This window comes from Microcebus murinus, chromosome 12, assembly GCF_040939455.1.
Source record: "Microcebus murinus isolate Inina chromosome 12, M.murinus_Inina_mat1.0, whole genome shotgun sequence".
Lineage (NCBI taxonomy): Eukaryota > Metazoa > Chordata > Mammalia > Primates > Cheirogaleidae > Microcebus > Microcebus murinus.
Genome location: NC_134115.1, coordinates 4,904,971 through 4,925,512, shown reverse-complemented (window position 1 = coordinate 4,925,512; position 20,542 = coordinate 4,904,971). Strand labels below are relative to the sequence as shown.

The 20,542-nt window shown below is 45.0% G+C and overlaps 1 protein-coding gene and 1 long non-coding RNA gene across 2 annotated transcripts in view; one reads left to right on the top strand and one right to left on the bottom strand.

Annotated features, from left to right (window-relative positions):
• SHC3 (SHC adaptor protein 3) overlaps window positions 1–20,542 on the bottom strand; it is a 144,084-nt gene that overhangs the window by 67,999 nt on the left and 55,543 nt on the right. The gene's annotated exons all lie outside the window — the stretch shown is intronic.
• Window positions 14,197–15,161, top strand: LOC142874254 (uncharacterized). The gene is made up of 2 exons (XR_012922053.1): window positions 14,197–14,389; window positions 14,883–15,161. It is a non-coding gene; the product is annotated as an uncharacterized LOC142874254 (long non-coding RNA).

Below are 20,542 nucleotides of genomic sequence, written 5' to 3'. Positions count from 1 at the left end.
GTAGAATGAACGTACCTCAAAATTTTAAAATCTGTATATGACAAACTCACAGCCAACATCATACTGAATGGGGAACAGTTGAAATCATTCTCCCTAAGAACCAGAACAAGACAAGGGTGCCCACTGTCACCACTTCTATCCAACATAGTACTGGAAGTGCTAGCCAGAGCAATCAGGCAAGAGAAAGAAATAAAGAGTATCTAATTGGGAAAGAGAAGGTCATATTATCCATTTGCCAACAACAATATGATCTCATACCTAGAAAACTCTAAAGACCCACCAAAAGACTCCTAGAATTGATAAGTAAATTCAGCAAAATCTCAGGTTACAAAATTAATACATGTAAATCAATTGCATTTCTACATACTAGTAACAGTCAATCTGAGAGTCAAATCAAGAACTCAATACCATTTATAGTAGCTACAAAGAAAATAAAATACCTAGGTATATACTTAACCAAAGAGATGAAAGATCTCTACAAGGAGAACTACAAAACACTGATGAGAGAAATCATAGTTGACACAAACAAATGGAAAAACATCCCACGCTTGTGGATTGGTGGAATCAACATTGTTAAAATGTCCATAGTGCCCGAAGTGATTTACAGATTCAATACAGTCCCTATCAAAATACCAATGTCGTATTCCACAAAACTAGAAAAAACAATTCTACGCTTCACTTGGAACCAAAAAAGAGCCTAATTAGCCAAAGCAATCTTAAGCAAAAAGAACAAATCTGGAGGGATAACATTACTTGACTTCAAATTATACTACTAAGGTATAGTGATCAAAACAGCATGATACTGGCATAAAGGTAGAGACACAGACCAATGGGACACAAAAGAGAACCCTGAAATAAAAGTATATAGCTATGACCAACTGATCTTCCACAAAGCAGACAACAACATACCCTGGGGAAAGGAAGCCCTATTCAATAAATGGTGCTGGGAAAACTGGACAGCCACATGCAGAAGAATGAAACAGGACCCCTATCTCTCATCTTATACAAAAAATAATTCAAGATGGATAAAAGACTTACATGTAAGGTATGAAAACAAAAATTTCTAGAAGAAAATGTAGGCAAAACTCTTCTAGACATCAGCCTAAGCAAGAAATTTATGACAAAGACCCCAAAGGCAAACACAGCAATAACAAAAATAAATAAATAGGATTTAATTAAATTAAAAAGCTTCTGCACAGCCAAAAAAAAATCAATAGAGTTAATGGACAACCTATAGAATGAGAGAAAGTATTCGCAAACTCTACATCCAATGAAGGGCTAATATCCAGAATATACAAAGAATACAAACAAATTAGGAAGAAAAAAACAAACCCGATCAAAAAGTGGGCAAAGATATGAACAGAAGTTTTTTGAAAGAAGATAGACAAATGACCAACAAACATATGAAAAAATGCTCAATATCACTAGTCATCGGGGAAATGCAAATTGAAACCACAATGGGACATAACCTTAACGCCTGTCAGAATGGCCATTATGAAAAAGTCAAAAAACAATAGATCCTAGTGTGGATGCAGAGAGAAAAAAATGTTTATACACTGTTGGTGGGACTGCAAATGTTTATACACTGTTGGTGGGACTGCAAAATGCTCAATATCACTAGTTTCTCTATGGGAAACAGTATGGAGATTCCTTCTAAAAGAAGTCATTTTATCAAAAGACACCTGCACTCAAATGTTTATAGCGCACAATTCACAATTACAGAGATGTGGAATCAACCTAAATGCACAACAGTTCGTGAGGGGATAAAGAAAATAATGGTATATATATCAAGGAGTACTACTTAGCTATAAAAAGGAATGAGATAACCTCTTTTGGAGCAACTTGGATGGAACTGGAGATCGTTATCCTAAGCGAAGTTTTTCAGGAATGGAAGAAGAACAGCACATGTTCTCACTAATAATTGGGAGCTAAATGATGGGCACACATGGGGACAAAGAGATGTAAAGGATATTGGAAGCCAAGAAGCGGGAGAGGAGGGGTGAGTGGTGAAACCTTACCCATTGCGCCCGCACTATTCACACTTTACTCTGGTGTTGGGCACATTAACTTAAGCATTATACAAGGTACCCATATAACAAAAACATTTGTACTCCCGTAATACTTTGAAATGTAAAAAAATAATAAATTTCACTTGAGGTCAAAAGTGGCACCACAGACATCTTCATTTGACAGATCAGGGACTTGCTTTATTCTTATGAACATTGTCGTTGAAATTTTTTTCTCCTTTAACATTCTAACAGTTGGTTTAGAAAAAAATCTTCTATTTCCAAATTAACTGCTTCCTGATACTGATAAACCAATCAAGAGGAGAAATGCACACTCCTTCATTGTTCCTTCAGGCAGGTGCAATTTCATAAATAAGTCAAGTTCTCAGACAATAAGGAAGGAACCACCAGGCTGTGCCACACTGCAGGGGAGATGGCCCCAAGGCCTAAAGAGGACCATTGAGAAGCTAGACCTCTGAGGGGCTGGATGGGGCTGCCCAACACAGCATAGAATCCAAAGACCCAAGGAAACCCTGCACAAATCTGTCTTCACTGCCAGTTTTTAGGAATTACTTACCTTCTTAGAAAGATGCATCTTCTGAGATCAAACACCACAGGCTGTGAAGAACCTAATTCTGCTGAAATCTGCTTCCTTAGTAGCAAAGCATGAATACAGGAGAATCGAGCCACCCTGGCTTCCAGACCTCTGTCCTTTGGAAACACACACCAAGAAGAAAAGAGGATGCTGTGGGGTCTGACACCATGCCAGGCCTTGTCCTCAGTGCTCTCAAGGTGATGTCTCATAACCTCACACACCCTAGAGTTGGGAACCATTTGTGCCCATTTTACAGATAAGGAAATGGAGACCCAGAGACGTTAAGTGACATGCCCAAGACCATACAACCTGCAAGTTGTCTGCACCTGGACCAGAACCCAAGGAGAAACCCCACTGCCGCAGATCCAGGGCCCACACAGCAGGCAGTCCTCAGAAGGACGGCTCTCTCTAAGCCTGTCTTCATGTCCCCAGCAGGGACACCCACAGCATGACTTGGAATCTTAAAATCCTTGAATCACTGAATCATATAAGATCTTTGACATCCTCAACACCAATTCAAATCCACCAAAGAGCTTAATGGATGTGTGAGATGGCTTCCTGGGGACCAGAAACCAGAGCCACAGCATCCAAAATGCCACCTTGAGCAGATAAACCCACCGTGGTAGACAACGGAAGAGTGCTCAGCAGCGAGAAAAACCAGACCATCCCCACACACCGCGAGTGAGTCTGACACAATCACGCTACGCAACAGACCCCAGACGAAAGAGCACGTGCTGCGCGACTCCATTGATATCTACACCAGCAGGCGTGCCCACTAGCCTCAGTGGGGAAGCAGACTGGCGTGCTGGCGGGCTGCGGGGGAAGGCAGGCAGGAAGCAGCGATTGCGGAAGAGCCCTGGTGATGAAGATCCTCATCCTGAGTGTGGCGATGGTGCCAAGGGTGTACGCGTCACAAGGTACCAAACTGCACATTTCTGAAATGTGGAATACAGCAGTATTCCATTTATGCCTCAGAAAAGCCATTTAAAAATCCCACCTTGCCTTTGTGCTATGATGTCATACCATGAAGTCCTACTTGGTTTCTAATCTAAGAAACAGAAACAAAGGCAGACAGTGTCCTGGGACGCCCACACGGTCCTGGGCAGGCAGGGCGTGGCGGTCAGGAACACAAGCACAAGCGAGGCTCTGGGCAAAGGCCACTCGGCTCTTACTAACTATGCACCGTGGGGAAAATCACTTACCTTCCCTGAGCCTGCCCCACTTCACTTGTAAAACGGGGATAGAAAGGCCATTTTGCAGAGGAAACGAGCTGACTGAGTGACATGATTAGCACAGATCTTGGAACAGAACACCGAACCCCCCATTATCTGTGTACCCCCAGAAAACTGCCCCCAGCCTCTCCTCTGGCACCGGGGCACGGGGAGGCCACCGTGTCCGTTTCGGACCCGCACACTGGGGGCTCCTCCTGGTGCTGAGCAAGCCCGTCCTCCTTCCCTTCCCTTCCCGCCAGCGCAGCGGTCGCCTGTGGGCCCCAGCAGCGCGGGGCGCGTCCCCTCAGACCTGCGCTCAGGGCCTGGGGCGCCCTCCTCTACAAGCCTTTCCTCCCTAGCAGCCGCCGCTGCCGCAGCAGAGGGCCTCGAGGGGCGTTCTCTGACCACCACAGCTTCCTGGCTGCTTGTCTGCAGGCACACCGTCCTTCTCAAGGAAGGGGCAGAACTTTACGCAGGCCTCAGGGGCCAGCGTCTCAGATTTGACTGTACTGCTACTGCTGCTGCCCAGAGTGATGGCTTGTGCAAGCTTGCCTCATCTGTGCAAGCACAGAGAACTTAAGAGACGGCCAGTCTTCCCCCATCTTCTATCCCCACAGGGGACACGACTCAGCCACTGTCTTCCTTCCTGAACCAGTGCAGGCCTCTGGAGACCTAAGGCAGGAGTTGACATTTCCATGTCCTCAATTCGGTCATGTGAGTGTCCCTGGCTCTTCCAGCCAGTGGAGTTCCATTGCTGTCATTCAGCATTTCCTGGATCCCCCCAGCTTCTTGCATCAACTGCCAATTTTATCAACATTTCCCAACCCTCCAATAAAAATTGACGGGTGGGGAGTCAGTCTCGACCCTGCCCCCTACTTCCGATGCCATCGCAAGCCACAGGTTGTTTCACCTGTGCTTCTGACCAACCAGCTATGAAAGGGGCTTCCCACAAATCCCTCCTTGGACTTGATTAATTTACTAGAGCAGCTCACTGAACTCAAGGAAACATGTTTATTGGTGTCTTATAAAGGATATTACAAGGGACAGAATAAAGAGGTGAGTAGAGTGAGGTATGAGGAAGGGTGTGAAACTCCATGCCCTCCCAGGCACACTGCCCTCCAGGAATCTCCTATCCTGGGAGCTCCCCAAACCCTGTACTCTTGGCTATTTGTGGGGGCTTCATGACGTAGACGTGTTTGATTAATCATCAACCATTGGTCACCAACTTAATTGTCAGCCTTTCTCCTGTCCCCAGAGGTTGGGGTGGGGCTGAAAGTCTCCCCAGTGACAAGCCCCATCCTGAAGCTACTTGGGGGGGGGGAGGCTGCCAGCCACCAGTCAACTCACTGGCATACAAAAAGACACTTACCACTGGAAAATGATAAGGATTTTAGGAGTTATACGCCAGGACACCAGACTACATACGTATTTTACAATACACAATATCCAAATCAAAGCTGCTTGCGCATGTTATCCTGCAGAACTGAAAGAAGAGTGTTAGAGGCATATTGACTGATCATAGATAGATTATACATACAGATATATGTGAACATATGCATATATGTACTTACACACAGATGAGCCCCCACCCCTGCTGTGCGCACACAGCCATCCAGGACATGGACATCTGTGTGTCAGCCATGGCTGCCACACACAGATCCTCAGGAAGTCCATAGTTGAAATGGAATTAAAACTAATTTTTCTATTTTCCAGTCAAGGAGACTGCAACAAAGTCAGCCACATAACAGTAAAATGGTTGTCCACGAGCAAATACCAGAAGCACTTTCATCCAGGGAAGCCAAGTCATGTTCCTGAGTCCTGAGCTAAGGACGGCCCGGCACAGCTGATCTGTCCAGCGCTGGCCCCTACATTAGCAGGAACCAGTGTGGAACTACTGTGCGAGACAACTGAGCAAATGAGAACAGACCAGAACTTGGTGTTGAACCTCAGTTCAGGCTCCTGTGCCCAATGTGCAGCTGATGCCAACCACCGTGACACTGGACCCTGGAGACAGAGAAAGGTTTATTCAATTTGGCAAAGCAACAGGCCAGAAGGACAAATCTCTCAGATGCATCTTGTCCCAGAGATGAGGCAGCGAGTTTTGTGCGGGGCAGAGGGTAAGGCCAGGGAAGTCTTGCTTTTGGTCCCAGTAACACCTTGAGCAAACAGACATCGGCACTGGGCAGCTGCTAGTGGAAACTTTCTCAGGGTCATTCGTTCCCTCTGCAAAACAAACTCATGGCATTCTCCTCCTGACCCTGGAGTTACCTCTTCCTGCTTGAAAGGGGAGAAACACCATCAGCAGTTAAAAATTACTGTGAGGACAAGGGGTGGTGGGCAGGAAGCAAGCGGTCAATGCGTGTAAACAACCCATCAAGGGCCTAGTCCAATTTCACATTACTTTGATCATTAAAAAATGCTGGGTTACTTAAATCCCAAGGGACCCAGCTACAAAGTCTCCCCTCCCCGCAGCCGGCCCCTGGGCTGCTGAGGTGGAGGACAGGAGAGGGCACTTTAGGGAGCCCTTGCTGCTCTGTTGGAGGTGGTTGGGGGTTCCAGGGCCGTCTCAGTACCCAGGCAGCTGAAGGGGGTGGCTCCCACGAGCCCACTTCTTTTGGTGGTCTACCTTGCTTGTCCAAAAACGCCCTCCTTTGTCCACATTTTAAGTGTTTATAGGACAATGACAGACAATATTATTATTGTCTAATATTATTACTATTTTGTCTATTACTATTATTGTCTAATACTATTACTATATTGTCTAAAATTAATATTATAATACTAATATTATTAGTATTATAAACTAACTCTAGAAAATGAACAACACGGAAGAAATACAAGAAACCAAAGTACGCACTTCTAGAACAAATACTCCACGGACACATTTTTTAAAAATATCTTTAATATCAGAAAAAGAGGTACAATGCAATCAGCAGAAAGGCCACCAGAAAAGAGAAGGGAGGGTGCACTGAGGTATGGGGAGACGTTGATGGGGCAGCCAGAGGGGAAGGGGCTCTGGGAGGACAGGCGGGGGGACGGAGGGAGAGGGGGCGAGAAAGCAGAAGTGTTCAGACTCAGCAAAGCCAGGGGAGGCCCCAGCAGGGGCCAGGAGAAAAAAGCAGCAGAGCCTTTCTGGGTGCCAGCACACCTGCAAGGCAAGAGAGAAGATTTCGGTTTATTTCTGTCCTGTGTGAACGGCGATATTAGCGGTCTGCAAAGCTCCCGTGGGAGGCGCGCTTCCCGGCCGCGTGGCCAGGCGGCACTGCCAAGTCTGCACTGCTGCTCCGGGCAGTCCGCCCGCCTGGCGCTTCCACTGGAGAGCGCAGCAGACCCGCCTGTCCCGCGTCGGTCCTGACCTCTGACCCCTGTCCATGTCAGTGACTCTATGTGGATGTGGGAAAAAAGCCCATAGACTGAACTGGGGGAGGAAAGAGGGCACGAGGGGACCTTCGGAAGGGCCTGAGTGACACCCAGCAAAATGTGTCGGCAGGGTGCTGCGTGGGAGGGGTCCTGGACTTGGGAGTAGAGCACGAGGGGCAGGAGGGACCTGGGACCGGGAGGCAGAGTGCCTGGCGCTTTGAGAACCAGCTCCAGATCCAAAGCTTTCATGCCCCTTGGGGAGCCAGCACTGGCCCGAGGAGGGGGGATAGCAGACCCCGTCCCCACAGCAGCCCGGAGACAACCACTAGGTTTTCTGCCCCCAACTCTCTGAACCATTAGGCCTAAGATGCAGGAGCAATCATTCCCATTTGGGAAAAATAAATCATAATAAAAGGAATTAAACTCAGAAAATGTTCTTAGCTCTTCCCAGAATCACATGATATTGGTGGAGTCAAGATCTGAATTTAGATCTTCCAGCCTCTAGAGCCACCTTTTCGCAGGTCCTGAGTCTTCTCAGAGGCATGAGCACGGGGAGGGGGACAGCTGGGAGGAGCCCCTGGGCGCCTCGCCTCCGTCAGCCCCCACGATGGCCCCGGAGGCACCATGACCGGCCCCTCTTGGAGGGAGCAGCGAGGAGGCCCCCAAGGGCCACAGCAAATGAGACGCAGGGCTCCTGGAGCCCGTGCCAGAGGCCACCTGAGATCATGTCCAGTCACCTACTGGAAGGGGCAGTGTTCTGAGAGTCGGCTCTGCGGAGCACGCCAGGCAAGGCCCCAGAGCTCTTGGAAACACTGGCACACTTGCCCTGACTTTAGCAGCCACCAGGCACACTCTCAGGCCCACGAACAAATGCACAAATGCACCAACACACGGAGCCCTGGGGCCAGGCGCTGCGGAAGGCATCTCATGCAATTTTGCCACAGTGTGAGGGACAGGTGTGGCCCTTACCCCAGGTGAGGGGTATCTACCCCCACCCTTTTCTCTGTCCTCCAGAGGCAAGCGTGGTCTAGTACGTTGGCCATGACCATGAAGCCGGCTCTTGAACTGAACCCCTCTGTGACATGAGAAAATGAGACTAGATGCACAGACTGACGAGATGTGACAAATATTACCCAGCCAAACACTACCTGATGCAGAACAGGTAAGACTCGGGGCCTTCAGCTATGAGGTGGGCGGCAATTCTGCGCCCGAGTGCAGGCTGGGTCCTTGCAGTCTTGGCTGGGTGCTCTGTTAAGAAGGTTGCTGAGGTCAGCGTGCTCAATGCCACACCTGCCACTTTAATGCCACCTCTGCAGGGGAGGTTCCCTTGGGAGGCCAGGCCTGCGTGGAGCCTTGCAGGCTGAGGTCTGAGAGAGAAATACTAAGAGACACGGGGCTGGGCCCAAGTGGACTGGGCGTGCGCTGGGCTGAATGACCTGGACAAGAACCCACAATGGGGAACCAGAGAAAACAGGCAAGAAACCAACATGGGTGTCATCATAAATGCTGGGCATGATGACATTCCTAAAAAGACTTCAGGAATTAAAACTACTAGAACTGATAGGAGGGTTTGGTAATTTAGAGGAAAACAAGGAAGAATCTTTTCCCTCGAATAGAAGTGGAAACTGGCAGGCGGAGAGCACACCCGGGATACGCCGTACAGGCATCACGTAAGGAGTCGAGCACGGCCTGTGTGAACACTTACGGAGAGACATAAAACGAGATCTGAATAAAGGAAGACTCACGCCGTCCCCAGATATAAAAGATATATAAGATATAAATGTAAATTCTCCCCAAATGAAAAAATATATTTAACTCAATTATACTTGTAGTCCTAATGAAACCTTTTTGCACTGAACAATGTTACAGTACATAAGAAGTTTCAAAAATTGTGAAGAAATTTTCAAAAGCAATAAGAAAGAATATCAAGGTGTAACATGTCCTTCCAGATAATAATGTGATCATAATACTACCCAAATCAGAACTATAAGTTATTGGCACTTAGAAAAAAAATGTATCAGTGAACTGAAATGAAGTGTTCAGAAACATGTCAAGTGTATGTTGTAATTTAACGTAGGATAAGGTGGCACTCAACACAGTGGGGAGATTTTGGTCTAATTGGCTATCTTACTATAGGTGAATTAAAAACTCAGATATAAAAGGTAAAGTAAATGAAAATATTAGAAGATCTGTTTGATCTATAGTAAGAGAGCTATCAAAACGGGGAAGCCACAAACCACAAAGGAACGGTTGACAGATGTGACAAACATTACATAATGCCTAATACACATTTTTAAAATGTTATGGCAAAGTGTTTTCAGCACATATAAAATACACAAAAATCTCCTGCAAATTGATAAGAAATTAAAGAAGAACCCAATAGAAAAATGGACAAGTGATATGAGCAGGTAAGTCACAAAAAAGGAAATGAAACCAGCCAGCAAATGGATGTGAGAAGATGTTCACCTTTCTGGCACACAAAAAGCTCAAAGGGAAACAACAGCATCTATTATTTTGACCATAAAACTGACAAAAATTGACAACACTAATATCACCCAGTGCTGCAAAGCTGTGAAGACAGGGCCGCTTTCCTAAACTGCAGGTGACAGTGTGAAGCTCAGAGGTCGTGGCAGTGGCCCCACCTTGGAGTCTGTCCCTGGGAGCCAGCCCAGCACAGAAGGGTGCAGACACGTAGGGAGCTCTCACACCACTGCTTTGCCCAGCAACACAAAGCAACACTGTGAAGCGTTGACTTCACTATCATATAGCCATAATGACTTGCTGTTATGAGAAATAAGGATTTAGACCCAAATCTACTGATACATTCAAGCAAAAAGCAAACTGTGGAGTAATCGGTGTGGTGTGATTCCCATTTTTAACATATAAAAAGGAGGGCTCATGTGCATGTGTGTGTGTGTGTGTCTGTGTGTGAATATGAAAAAAAATAGACAGCCACCAGCTATTAACATTGGTTATCTTTTTTAAAAAAAATTATTGTTAATTATTATGGGTACATAATAATTGTATAACACTGGTTAACTTTATCTTTTTCTCTACTCCATATTATTTGACTTGTTACAATAAGCATCTATCGTTTTAACAGAACAAAAAAATAACTATTTTAAAAAGGAAACAAAAATATCAGTCTATGTTGTTGCATGCATTGGCAGCTCATTCTTTTGTATGGGTGAGTAGTGTTTATAGGACGCACATGCCAGGATTTGCATATCTGTTCACTAGTTGTTGGACAACTGAGCTATTGTTTGAGTCTATTACAAATAATGCTGCTATGAACATAGACATACTGTGGACATGTTTTTATTGCCATATAGTGTGGTAAATTAATATTTAACTTTATAATAAACTGTCCACTTATTTTCCTAAGTGCCTGTACCATTTTGCATTCCTACCACGCATGACATGCAACAACATGCTGACTGAAAGAAGCCAGGCACAAAAGACCTTAGATAGAATGATTCCATTTATACAAAACTCCAGGAAAGGCAAAATTATAGTGTTATAAACTTCTGTGGTTGCCTGGGGCAGGTTTGAAGAAGGATACTGACTGCAAAGGGGCACAAAAGAATTATAGAGGCTGGTAGAAATGTTCTGTACCTTTATTGTGTTGTTAGTAAACAGTATGCCATTACCAATACTCACAAAACTGCACATTTAAAGCAGACCGGTTTTATTTATGCAAATCAGAGCTTAATGAAGCTAGGGAAAAATTATAGCCACACAAGAAATTTTTAGTGAAATAAGAAACAGCCTATCCTTCGACCCAGCAGCTGCACACCGAGGCGTGTGTCCCGGAGAGACGCGCGCGCGCAGCAGGCACGCACAGGAACGTGCGCAGCGGCCACGCGGCAGTCACTCTCGCTGCGACGCTGCTGGGCCGCGACAGAGAGCAAACCACGGGGACAGACAACACCGTGACGGAAGGTCACGCAGGAAAAGGTGAGGGAAGGAGACACGTCCCACACAAGGACACACGGCATCCTTCCATGTCTGAGAGCCCCACAAACAGGCCCATGAGTGGAGCGGAGGGAGAGGGCTGCCGGTGGTTTGCGGAGGGGTGCTCCTGGCTGGGAGGGCACAGGGGGCTTTCTTCAGGCTGGAACGTCTGATCTGGGTGACAGTTCCTTGGGAATGCGCATGCGCATGTAAAACCCGGTGAACAGTGCCCTTAAGAGGTGTGTGCTCTGTGAGAGCTATGCTATACAGCAACACATTAATATTGAAATATAAAAATAGAAGTAAAAATAGCAAAACCACCAGGCAGCAGGCTTGGGATGTAATTTCTATGTCATCAGGAGCCATTATAGCTTTTGAAACTAAAGAAGCACAAGCTGAAAGTGATTTTGGAACAGGAATGTGGTATTTTTCAGAAAGCCCTGGTGGGAGAAGAGTTGTCACGTTCTCAGGGGACGAGAGGACCTCAACCCCTGTGGTGAAGCAGCCAGGCCTGGGAAGGCCTAAGGCGAGATGGAGGAAAGGCAGGAACCCAAGAAGCAGTTCAAAGACAATCATGCACAATTTGGAGACAACAACTCCAAGCCTGGTGACTGGGCGACATCATGCCAAGGGCAGGAAGATTGTAAAAGTAGCAATAGCAGCCACAATGGTGTTAACTATAGTGAGTCCGTAGTGCTGTTCTATGACTTTGAGAGTATCAGTCTTTTAATATTGCAGCGATCATTACAACCTCCATTTTATAGGTGAGAATCTGAGACCACAAAGAGTAAGTAGCCTGTCTGAGCTCACACAGCAGGTATGGGAGGTCACAGGTGGGTCTGGTTTGCAGCAGAAGCCCTGTGTGTTGGAAGACAGGGAGCTAGTCTGAGACACCTGGTATTAGAGTCTGAGCAAACAAGCGTGCCCAAGAGGAGATCGATGCCAGTTCACATCTGAGGGACTCTAGGATGATGAAGCATGATACATGTGCAAAACATCATTCCTGCTAAAGCCACAAAGAGATACCACCTCACACTCATCATGATGGCTATTAACAAAAAAACAGAAAACAAGAGTTGGCGAGGACAAGGAGAAATTAGAACCTTGCACATTGCTTGTGGGAATGTAAAATGCTGCAGCAGCCACTATGGAAGATGTTTTGGCAGTTCCTTAAAATGTTAGGCATAGAATTACCATATGATCCAGCAATCTCCCTTCTGGATATAAAGCCAAATGAATTGAATGCAAGACTCAAGCAGATATTTCTACACCCGTGTTCATAGCAGCACTATTCACAATAGCCAAGATAGAGAAACAACCCAATTGCTCATCAACAGATGAATGGACAAACAGAATGTCATATATACAGACAGTGGAATATTATTCGGCCTTAAAAAGGAAGAAAATCCCAACACATGCTACAACGTGGATGCCTTGAAGACATTATGCTACGTGAAATAAGCCAGTCTGAAAAGACAAACACTGTGTGACCCCACTCGCATGAGGACCCTAGCATCAAATCTATAGAGGCAGGAAGTAGAATGGGGGTTGCCAGGGGCTGAGGGGAGGGAAAAGTGGGGAGTTGTTTGATGGAGACAGTTTCAGTTTTGCAAGATGAAAAAGTTCTAGAGATGGATGGTGATGATGGCTGCACAACAAAGTAAATGTAGTTAATGCCACTGAACTGTCCACTTGAAATGGTTAAATGGTAAACTTTATGTGATATATATTTTACTACAATTTTAAAAATAAGTAGCAATTAAGTAAAAGTCAAAAAAGAAAAAAAGAAATCAATTCTGTTAAAGCCAGACACCAAGGGCTGTGGACATAGTCACAAGGGCCTTTGCCATAGCCTGATACAAAACTCCAGCATGCCTCCCCCTCCAGCTGAGGACAGAGTTTCATATTTCATATCTTCCCCTTTCTTCACTCTAAGCATAATTAGACCTTCAGTATTTCCTATCAAATTCATCACCATTGTGTGATGCATTTTTATGCCTGTAACGACAGCATTCCTGCCTGCGGCTATAAATAATTGAGCGAAGGCACTTTCAAACCTGGGTGGTAAGGTGCTTCTCATGGGCCCCGGGTGGGCTCCACCAGCACTCCCGCCCGGCGCTATTAAAAGGCTCCGTGGGCGTCTGCTGCATGTCAGAAAGTGCCACCTCATAAGTAAGCAAATCACAGCTAAAAAATAATAAATAGCACAAATATAGCTATGCACGTAGATTGCCAAGGATCCAGTTCTACTCGACTACACACATAAACACTGAACATGGATGAGAGTCGTATTCAGATGAGAATGAGAATTCAACCAAACACACAAAAATGTTACCTGCTACTAAGTGAGTGTGACATGATTTGAGATTCCTCGAAAACCAGGAAATCATTACTTGCTTGGGTCCCTGAGGCAGCAGAAGCCCAGAGACCCCAAGGCGGGCCCCACCCACCCTGCAGGAGGTCTGTGCTTTGACTTCCGCTGGCACTGAAAGTCAAAAGCTCACGAGCTAATTTGCATTAAAATGATAACGTATGCACTCAACATACAATTCAATTAGTATATTGACATCATTACTTAATATTAGGAGTAACAGGAAAATGAAAGGCACAAAATTTTGTATGAAGTGTGATTGCAAATATGTGGAAAATTAAGTGAAAACTCCACCCCCTTTTTCGTACATTTCTTTGTTTTCTGAAATTTCTCTAGTATGTATGTGTTACTTTTATAATGAAAAAACCATTACTTCTAAGGCATGTGGCTCAGGGTAGAGCAGCAGTGTTCACTCCCAGGGGACATCTGGCAAAGTCTGAAGACAGTTTTGATCGTCACAGTGTAGGCTGCGCCATGCTACCGGCGCCTAGCGCGTAGGGGTCAGGGAACTGCTACATATCCTACAATGCACAAGACAGCTGATCCCAAAGGTGGACCCTGCGGAGGTGAAGCCCTAGTGTGGGGCCTCCTCTCTCCCGCAGGGGCTCCCAGCTGGCAGTGCCTGGCGGCGCCTGCTCCCCAGGCAAACGCCTCCTGCGCCCTGCGGTCTTGCGAACGTGACTCCGTGGAGGAAGAGGAACCTCCCCGGGAGGGCAGGGGCGCGTCTGCACCCTGCGCGGCCCACGGGGCGGTGGCGGCCGGCGCCAGCTTCTCTCCTGTCTGTCCTGCAGGCCCGCGGTGGGGGTCGGGGAAGAATGCAGCAGGGAGAGCTCGGGGCCTCTGACCGAACCCAAGGCCTGACATCATGAAGTTTTCAGTCACTTCTTACAGCGTGCGAGGGCCGGGAGGCCGCGTCCCACTGGGGAGCACAGGCCCTCGCGGCGCCGTGGGCTGAGGGGCGCGGGGCGGGCCGAGGGGCGCGCGGGCGGAGGGGCGCGGGCGGCGGGGCGCGCGGGCGGGCCGGGCCGAGGGGCGCGGGGCCGGGCCGAGGGGCGGCGGGGCGGGCGGAGGGGCGCGGGGCGCGCGGGCGGGCCGAGGGGCGCGCGGGCGGCGGGGCGGGCCGAGGGGCGCGCGGGCGGCGGGGCGCGCGGGCGGGCGGCGGGGCGCGGGGGCGGGCCGGGCCGAGGGGCGGCGGGGCGGGCGGAGGGGCGCGGGGGCGGGCCGGGCCGAGGGGCGCGGGGGCGGGCCGGGCCGAGGGGCGCGGGGGCGGGCCGAGGGGCGCGGGGGCGGGCGGAGGGGCGCGGGGGCGGGCGGCGGGGCGCGGGGGCGGCAGTCCGCGGCTCTGCGGGACTGTCGGGGAACTGGAGATTGCTTTCTTGAAACAGAAGCAAGCAAGGGATTGCCAGAGCCTCATCAAAGGCCCGCGGAGGACCCTAGACGGCACGGCACGGGACGGACGGAGCGGCGGGACGGAGCGGCAGGGAGCCTTCTCCCCCAGGCGGGGCTGCAGGGACGTCCCGCTGCAGGCGAGAGGGCTGTTCCCTGAGAAAGGACACCGGCCGCCAGCCCGTCCGGGAGGGCGGCGTCAGAATCCCCATCCCACAATATAGCTCTCTCTGCAGATATTTTAAGTATTAAAGTGCATTTAACTAAATTACAGGAAATTACAGATTGGCTAATTGAATTTAATTTTCAGTGCTCAAAGGCTTTACTTCAAAAGGAGGTATAAATTCCTACTCTGTAAGTTTTCCCACAAGTCTTGTTTTTCAAGGTTATAAGTAGTAGATGAAAACGTGAAGAGCAAGGACATTATACTAAACAAAGGAAGCTGTGTTTCCTGAAATGAGTGACTTGCATATTGCTAAGCAGATGCAGATGTACTAATTTTCATAAAAAAGGCTCTGGGCATAGACAGGAGGAATTATTTAATATAACTTTTCCCCATGGCGTTTGTCTCATGAATCACATCTGAGCTGGCGCTGTTAACTGTTTGCTTTTTCTGCCGCTTCATTTTTAGTCATTTTCCTAGACTCCTGGAACTTGGCGTCCCGCTAACCTTGCTTGGGCAAATGCTGTGTGCTCGGCCAGGCACTCCCGCAGGGCTTTTCCAGGGGCTGCCTGTCCCCTTCCCGGCCATCAGTGAGCTTACTTACCAATGGAATAACCCCAGGTTCGCAAGGGGACTGCGCTCAGTCCCCACTGCATTGAGACACTTTAGACTTCGTTATTTTTCAATGATAAACAATAAATATTGAGAGCTTTTAATGGTGAGAGAAAATACTTCTAAAGGAGCAAAGATGAATTCAACCTTTTATAAACAAACAGAACACTATTATATAAAAAATACACATGAAAAATACATCCTCTTAACTAAATCATCAAAGCTGACATCATCAATATTGAGCCAAAGTAGTGTCACATACCTCCAGTATGACGCGCTGGGAAGGACAGTTTTTATTGTTTACTGCCAGAAATGTATAACCTGAGACTGATCGTGAGAAAGCAACACACAAATTAAAATTGAGAGAAATTCTACACAATCACTGTCATGTACTCTCAATAAACATCAGCGTCAAAAAAGATAAAGAGAGCCTGAGGAACTGCTCGGGATTAAAAGAAACCCAAGAGATGTGACAACTAAATGTAACGGGTGATCCTGGATTAAATTCTAGTGGGGGAAAAAAACAGCTATGAAGAACATTATTGAGACAATTGATAAAATTTAGACTATTAAATTAGGTACTTGTGTTCTCTCATTGTCAAAGTTTCTGATTTGATCATTGTACTGTGGACATGTAAGAAAATATAGTTCTCAGGAAATATGCACTTAGCTAGTTAGGGTTAAACAGGTACAGTATCTCCAACTTACTCTCAAATGATTCAAAAAAATATTTAGAGTTATGCTGGATACATTTGTCCTATTCTTACATCTTTTATATTAAAGTCATATAAAAAGTTTAAAATGCATAGATAAAATGAAGGAATTAAATGCTGTATTTAATCAAATCGAAGATGCAAGTGATTGCAAAATGGATCATATTTTACATTTCATAATGAAAGAAAAAATACAGTCAATAAAACTATGACACAGTACTTTCCTGTCACTTGGGATTTTTCTTTTATACTTTTAGAGAATTCTTTTAGATTTATTAATGTATAGATTTTTATTATATATCACTCTTCTGCACACATAAAAGCAAACAGGTGAGGGAAAGAAGTTAAACTATTCTTCCAACTTCTTCACATTATGATTTCAACACTTCCGAATCCCTTTTTGATTCATAGCTGTCTATGTCTGTGCTTTTCTATGCAATATCATTCTCCCAGCCATCAAGAACATAGGTGATACAACTTTTCAAAGGGTTCTCCATGATTATGTCCTGTCTTTTCTTCCAAGCCACTGAAGCCCATTCCACAAGCTTTAATGCTTGACTGCTCCAGAAGGGGAGGGGGGAGGAGGGACTTTAGCCAGCAGTGAGGATTCTAGTTCCCTGAAATGGTTGGTGGACTGATCACTAAGAGTCAGAATCACCTAATTACGCCAACAGAAACAACTCCAAGTGTGCACAGGCTCAGGAGTGACAGCAGCCACACAACTGCCACCGTCCTGGCAGAAAGAGATAAGACACCACTGAACATAAGTTGCATCCAGATTTCAGAGATGGTAAAATGTGAAAAGGGTGCATCTTGGAACTGGAATGTGGTATTTTAAAATATTAATAGTGTTGGGCTTGTGGAAGGGAATTTACACTGCTTCTGTATATTCTAATTTTGTGCCAATAAGCACATATTAATTTGTTGGTGTTATTTTTATAATAAAAATGGATATATCTTGATACACAAGACATAGTTACTTTATCTCAATTTCATGCCTGATTTTTATCTAAGCATCCCCTATGTTTTCCAGGGCACAAGATTATCCACCTATTACTTGAGATCTAAGAAGCTTCTCTGCTGCAAAATCTATTAATCAACCTAATAAACATTAATCGAAAGCCTGTGAGATATAAGAAAAAGCCCATGGTATTGTCTGGATGCCATCAAGGATCTTACAATCTGGTAGGAAATAGTCTTGAATTGATCCAAGATGCATAGTTTTCTAATTTTATCATTTCTGAAATCGCTGTGGGCCAGGCAGCAGTCATGATGTAGTTACCATTTTCTGCATATATGCATCAAAACTTTCAGAATGGATATCATTAGTTTGAAAAAGAATTCCAGAGACAAAGGTGGAGAACTTTTTAAAAGATTTAGTGAAGTATAATTCACGCTTTTTAAATGTTTAGTTCTATGAGTTTTGAAAAGCAGGTATGTTCATGTAACCATCAAAATCAAGAGAGAGGCTGTTTCCATTATCCCCAAAGGTGCCCCCATCTCACTTTTGTGACCAGTCTCAGTCCCCACCTCAAGACTCTGACACCCAGTACTCTGGACCCTTTCCCTATAATGTTATATTTTCTCTACTGGAATGTCATATAAATGGAATCCAATAGCATGAAGCCTCTTTTACTTACCATAGTGTTTTTGAGATCCATCCACATTGTTACATGTATCAAGATTTTGTTCCTTTTTTATTACTGAGTAGTATTCCATTTTATGTCTGTATGGTGCTGATTCCACACTACATTGACTGTAACTTTCTGGTGTGAATTCTCTTTATATTGCTTTTTCAAAATTGTTTTGGTTACTCTAGATCCCTGATTATTCTATATGCATTTAAGAATCGCCCTTTTAATTTCTACAGAAAACCTACTAGGACTTTGATTGGAATTGTGTTAAATCTATAAATAAATTTGGAAAAGTCTGACATTTTAACAATACTGAATCTTTTAGTCTATGAACGCAGTATATCTCTCCATTTATTTAGATCTTTAATTTTTTTCTTCCATTATTAATAGTATTTAGCATATAAATCTTACACACCCAGCCTGGGCAATTTAGTGAGACTATATCTCTAAAAAATAATGAAAACAAATTAGCCTGGGGGGGTCAGGTGCAGATGGTGGTGGCGCACACCTGTAGTGCCACCTACTTAGGAGGCTGAGGCAGGAGGATCACTGGAGCCCTGGAGTTTGAGGCTACAGTGAGCTATGATCATGCCACTGCACTCCAGCCTGGGTGACAAAGTGAGACCCCATCTCATTCATAAATAAATAAACAAATAAAATACACATTTTGTTAATTTAACACTGAATTATTTCATTTTTATGCTATTATAAATGGTCATTTGTAAATTTTATTTTCTAATGGCTCTTTGTTGGTATAAAGAAATACAATTGATAATTGTATTTTGACATTGCATTCTGCAGCCTTGCCAAAGTCACTTATTATTTCTAGCAGCTTTTATGCAGATTCTTCAGTATTTTCTCCGTAAATGATCATGTCATCTACAAAAAGAGATACTGTTATTTCTTAACCAAATTCATATGGCTTTTTCTTGCCTTAATGCCTTGTTCCCAATCTTAGAGTGAAAATATTCAGTTTTCACCATTAACTATGATGTTGGCTGTTGGTTTTTTGTAGATGCTCTGTTGTCAGATTGAGGAGGTTTTCCTTCTATTCGTAGTGTGCCAACAGTTTTATCATGAATGTATATTAAATTTTGGCAAAGGCTTTTCTGTATTTGTTGAGATTTTCATGTAATTTTTCTTTTTTAGTATGCTTGATATGGGGAATTATACTGATTGACTTTTTAATGTTCGGTATAGTTCGAATGTTTGTCCCCCAAAACCCCATGCTGAAATTTGATCCAATGTTAGAGGTGAGGCCGAATGGGAGGTGTTTGGGTGATGGGGCTGGATCTCTTATGAGTAGATTAATGCCCTTTCTGAGTGGGGGAGGCACGTGAGTTCTCACTGTTAGTTCCCTCAGGAAATGGTTATGAACAAGTGCCTGCACCTCCCCTCGACCTAGCTTCCTCATTCGACACGTGATCCCGGCCTACGCCAGCTCGCCTTCCCCTTCATCCCTGAGTGGACCAGCCGGGGCTGTCACCAGGTAGCAGTTACAGCTGGCAGATGCTGAACTCAATAAACCCTGTTTCTTTACAGATTACCCAGCCTCAGGTATCTCTTTATAGCAACACTAACTAGGCTAGGGAATGTTGAACTTACCTTACAATCCTTGGAACCCCTCTAAGGGATGACGTATTACTATCTCTTTGATACACTGCCAGATCCAGTTTGTAATATATCGTTAGTGTTTTGTATCTATGCTCACAAGTTTTCTTTTCTTGTAATGTCTTTGTCTGGTTTTGGTATCAGGATAATACTGGCTTCATAAAATGAACTGGAATTATGGAGAATTGATGTTATTTCTTCCTTAAATGTTTGGTAGCATTCACCAGTGGAAACAGCTGGCACCGGAGTTTTCTCTATGAAAATGTGGGGTTTTTTTTACTATGAATTTAATTTATCTAATAGATATAGGACTATTCAGATTATCTATTTTTTCTTTAGTTAACTTTGGCAGTTGAACAAATTTCAAAGAATTTGTTCATTTTATCTAAGTTGTCAAAGTAATTGGTATCAAGCTGTTCACAACACCCCCTTCTAATTCTGTCGCTGTCCACAGTGCCTGCAGGGCTGGTGGTGCCTGCTTTCTTCCTGGTGTTGGCCATTTCAATTCTCCCTCTCTCTTTTTGATCAGTCTAACTAGCAGTTTATCAACATTATTGGTCTTTTTAAAAACCACTTTTGGTTTCAAATATTTTCTCTATTCATTTTCTAATTCCAATTTCGTTGATTTCCAATGCTCTTGAAATAGCCTAAAGGATGATAAAACTTAGAAAAAAATAGGTGGAAATGATTCTGTGTCAAAAAATGATTCAGTGTACTCAGACTGAATTTGAATAAGTTTTTAGGAATGCCTTTTTTATATAGCTTATATTTTCCTTTAACAGATGTACAAATGTAACGATATAAATCTGTGTCTGGAATAATCTAAAATAGCTTTTTCAATATATATAAAATGACTCTAAGTGATATGAAAGCATTGTATCATATTTTAATATGCAGTGGGTTTTTTTAGTGGTTATAAAATTAGT